Here is a 4,901-nt window from a genome sequence, read left to right as displayed (position 1 = left end):
TGGAAACTTAAAAACTTATTTGTGGGACCCAGGTTAGGAACATATGAGGTATGGAGAATTAATAAATAGCAGTACCTTATACCAAATAGCTGGCCGATTATTGTTAAGTAAATGGTCTTAGTCCTCTCTTTCCCAATTCTTAGTGTAGCTTCTCATCCCCTTCACTGATTATCTCCTATCTTACTTAGCTTCTTCATTTGCATTTCCATTAATGTTGTTAGTTACTACCGTCAGTATAATCTATATTTTGGAGTTGTTACAAAGAAATAAAAGAGAAAGAGCTTCTTATTGATACTCTCCCGTAGGCTGAGAACGATTAATAAAGCTTGAGATAAAATTTGTTACTAAATTCATATAACTGTAGTTTTAGTATGAGGATTCCGATAGGGTACAAATGCGGGGCAGAAAGAATATTTATAGTATGGACTAGTATAATTGTTTCATAAGATCTCGCCTGCATGTTATGAATATGAATAATCGGTTCCGTACGTTATGCATGGTGGATTTGTAAATGTTTAGGAGTTAACGCCGAATCCCAAATATTTCCAAACTTATTGATTTACCTCCTTGAGGCACTAAGAAACTTCCCATATGGTTATTTCTAGCTGTCTAATCCCGGTATGGATGATCCGAGATGCATTTTTCAATTTACTTTCCAGTTTAATACATTCTAGGAATCTTGTCTGATTGGAATTGACTAAACATCTTTCGTCATATGTTAACTATTGTGTTGCCCACGTGGTATGACTGTATTTTATCAATACAAAAAGTATGAGGCTAATCAAACTTTTAGTTTAGAAAGAAGTTTGTTGACTTAGAAAGATTATGCACATGAAAGTGTAATCCAATTGTCAATCATTTCATAAATTCTTTTTTTTTTTAGGGATTTACCCAGAAGGGAATTTCAAAAGTTCTCAATGGTCAGGGCAAAACCAAAGCCAAAGAGGGGGTTTGGAAATAGTTTTCACCAGCAATAGACGCGCCTTGGTTAGTACCTCACTAGCTGCGTCATTGGCCCAAATGCAAAGATGCCTAAATTCTTTTGGAATTGGCTTTGTACTATAAAAGTTAACTCAAGTTTTTTGCACTAGTGTATATAGTGAACACTCGTTATCGGTTAAAAATATAGTTGAATGTAGAATGGATCATGTGAATAGTGCGCGTACCATATAAGTGTTGGAAGAGGAATTTGTTGAACATTTATTTTACTGTTAGCCAGAACTAGCCTTTCATGGAAACTTAGTCCAGTTAGATGGCTTATACCGACTGATACAAAAATATCCCAACTTGAATATGAAGTATTACAATATATATAAAATTTATCCCAAACTCATGCATCTTTTAACTTATGATAATTTGAAAAGCTAGAAATTCAACAAAAAAATTATGGTGATTTTTTGGATGCTTCGGATTCACTTGCTAAAACCTTGCTTTATGTTAATGCAATTCGTATGAAAGCCATTTGACAAGGGCAGACAATGCACATGATTCTCACAGTTATCTTGATGGGGTTCTATTATTTATGATGCAGGAATGTGCACTAACTTACAAAATTGATCGTGTATTGAAATTTTGGTGATGAATGCCATGGGATTTTTGCTTTTTTGATTGTTTAGTTAAAATTGGTTGTATTGTATTGTAAAATCCATTATTCCGGAATAATGAAAAGTCCCATTTTTTAAAATAACCGAACTGGTATGGTGGAATTGTTTTCTGTTTTTCTTTTCAATTATGCCCTAACTTATTACTTTATAATTCTATTTTACCTTTTTTTTAATCCAACTCTCCTAATCTATAACTTACGTTTTCATTCCTTTTTTTCTTTTGCCACTTCCAATACAATACAATACAATACGATACATTATAAAATAATGGGTAACAATGATCCAAACATAATGTAACTTACAGAAATTGAATGTGTATTGAAATTGTGGTGATGAATGCCTTGGGATTTTTGCTTCATGTCCAAGGTGGCTCTTGTAAGATTTTCTTACGTTTTAGTGGCACAATAAGTTTAAGGCCTATAATTAATATTTAATTAATGAGTAAATCTCATCCGTCCGATCGGTTACTTGATGGACGTACCAGATTAAATGAGAACCTCTATAAATTGGTCCTCTCCCCACCCATTAGGGTTACCGTATTTTATTTTCTCTCTTCCATCACTAAAGTCGGCGGTAATGAAAGCTAAGGCAAGGGGCGAGAAACCAATTTGAATTAATGCTTCCACTTCAAGATGATGGCTTACGATTCAGGCATATTTTCTGTATGATTTTGTGTAAGATTATCATGTTCAAGATCCTGGTATGCAATTAAAATTTATGCTAACATGTGATATCAGAGCCTAGAACTAGAACTGATAATCTTCTTCTATGATAATATTTATTGGCTCTTCCGCTTCAGAAAATTGAGCCTTAAGTTTTCTGAAAACCAACATAACTAGATTTGAATTTCTAGCAGATCTAGAAAATTGAGATTCAATCTCGAAAGCAAGCCTTCTGGTTAGATACAATCTTGCGGCGATGGATCTGGTTGACATAATAGATAAATAAATTAAATTATTAATGAATGTAGCCGTGAAAAAAAAAAAAGAAACACGCCTCAAATTAAGAATAAGTAACTTACGAGTAAACTTATTATATTTGGTATGAATAAGTTATAATGGGTAAAATACAATCAAGTGGGATGGCAGCATGAATCATCTGCCATTTTAGTTAAGTCCAAAGACATTATTAAAGTCGGGAACAGAAAGATTGTGAGGGTCTTACTAAATTAGGTTGGCGTTCGACCCCATTACACTACTAAAAAAAAGTGTAATTTCGTTCGCTATTTCCGACCGAAATCAGTCAGAAATTGATAATTTCCGACCGAATTCTGACTGATTTTAATTGGTCGGGAAAACAATGGTCGCAAATGTGTACCGACCGAAATCGGTCGGAAACATCAAAGCGTTGATTGTCTGTCAAACTTTAATTTTCGACCGAAATCGGTCGGAAATAATTAAATATATTTTTTTTTAATTTTCAAATTTCCGACCGAAATCGGTCGGAAACTATTATTATTATTATTATTATTATTATTATTTTTCATTTTTATTTTCCGATAGAATTCGGTCGGAAATTTAAAATAATAATAATTTTATTTAATTAAATAATTAGTTATAAATTGTAATAAATTGTTAATTTATTTATAAAATAAATATAAATTCATAATTTCCGACCGAAATCGATCGAAAATTTCAATAAACTGGAGAATTTATTTGCAATTCCGACCGAATTCGGTCGGAAATCTGGGTAAAAACTGGGCAAAAATGCCTATTTTTGAGCTACACCACCTGCCAATTACAACCAATATCCATCCTATAATGGCAACATTACATTGCTGTCATTCAACCATAATTAATCAACAACAATGAATATACTAACAACAACAATAACAACAATTAACTAACAAAAACTATTAACTACACTAACAACCATTATCTAACAACAACAACAACTAATAACAACCACAACAAGAACTACTAAAATGTTCAATAATAAAATAACAATATAATCATCATTCAAAACTAGTCTCAACTAAATATTGACAAGTTTAATACTTTGTTTAGCAATACACACCATTCAATAAGTTTTTTTATCTAGCATCATCTCCATCTTCACTCCTAGAACCTTCATCGTCGGCACATGGGGAAGGCTCACGAGACCGGGGAATGGGGAAAGCACCACTAGCAAGAAGATTGGCCAGCTGACCTTGAAGGAGATTAAATTGTTCGTCCCTCTTTTCTAGCTGAACTTGAAGGGTACCAAATTTTTCATCTCTCTTTTTTTCTCTAGCCTTTGTCTCTTCAAGCTCTACTGTCATCTTTGCGATCTTCTGTTCTATAGACGATATAGTCGACCTATCAATCGCCTCGATCTTCTGTCTATATAATATTATAAACATTTATAGTAGTTATGAAACTTACATGTGTAGTCTCCGCCCGGTCCTCAACCCATCTATTTGGATTTATCGGTGCCTTCTTCTTCCGGATGTGAGTCTCCATGAAGAACTCATCATGACTCATCTTCATCCCATATTTTTTTCCCTACAAATATAATAAAACGTGTTAACAAAATTAACATATATAAATATAGTTCGATAAAAATAGACCGAAATATTTTAAGGAATTACCAGTTGTCTTCTCGTATCCCCTATGCTCCTTGAACCCAGACAATGCAAGGAGCCACCCTTCTCAGATGCTCGAGCCTTCTTTCCCAGTTCACTCTGCTTCTCAAATTTCTCGGTGGCCTAATATCTCTGCAGATCCTCCCATAAATTCGGTAGAACCCATGAAGGCTTCTTGTTAACCTTTCGAGCGGAGCAGAAGGAGTAGAGAGTCTCTTACGATATTTGTACTCCCAATTTGCACAAATTTCACGATTATACCGGTCCTCCCAGGCACACTTAGTGTGCAAATAAAGTATGTAGCGTTAGATGAAAATATTGTTAATATAATGCTTAAATAGATAAGAATTGTATTAAAACCTTAAATTGGTTGAACATTTGTTGCATGAGATCCTCTGGAAAGTCACTCCAAGTCGGATGGGGTGCATTATACAACCCGCCAAGAATATCAGTGATTATCTTTGTAACATGATGATTAGGAATGAACCTGCAACATAGCAATTACATTAAATAAACAAGAGTAGCTATTCCCTTCCCTTAGTGGATGACTAACGGCTTCTAACTGTTCATAAAAATATTTTACCTCTTCGTTAGGAGGTTGTTCAACACTTTCATGGGTTTTAAAATCGAAGTGCGTCCCAAAAGCATCCGCAACCATTTCATGGTATCTAGGATGTTGAACGTTATTCCCCACCGACCTACTACTTTCACCAACAACTATATTATGAAATACA

General features: G+C 34.1%; 1 pseudogene; it reads right to left on the bottom strand.

The window, feature by feature from the left end:
* Positions 1-889: 889 nt before the first annotated feature.
* LOC142170097 (U4 spliceosomal RNA) lies at positions 890-1,030 on the bottom strand (annotated as a pseudogene).
* Between the last annotated feature and the right edge of the window lie 3,871 nt (positions 1,031-4,901).

The sequence above is a fragment of the Nicotiana tabacum genome, chromosome 15 (genome assembly GCF_000715075.1).
Source record: "Nicotiana tabacum cultivar K326 chromosome 15, ASM71507v2, whole genome shotgun sequence".
NCBI lineage: Eukaryota > Viridiplantae > Streptophyta > Magnoliopsida > Solanales > Solanaceae > Nicotiana > Nicotiana tabacum.
Note: the sequence above shows the minus strand (reverse complement) of the source record. Positions and strands in the feature narration are given on the sequence as shown.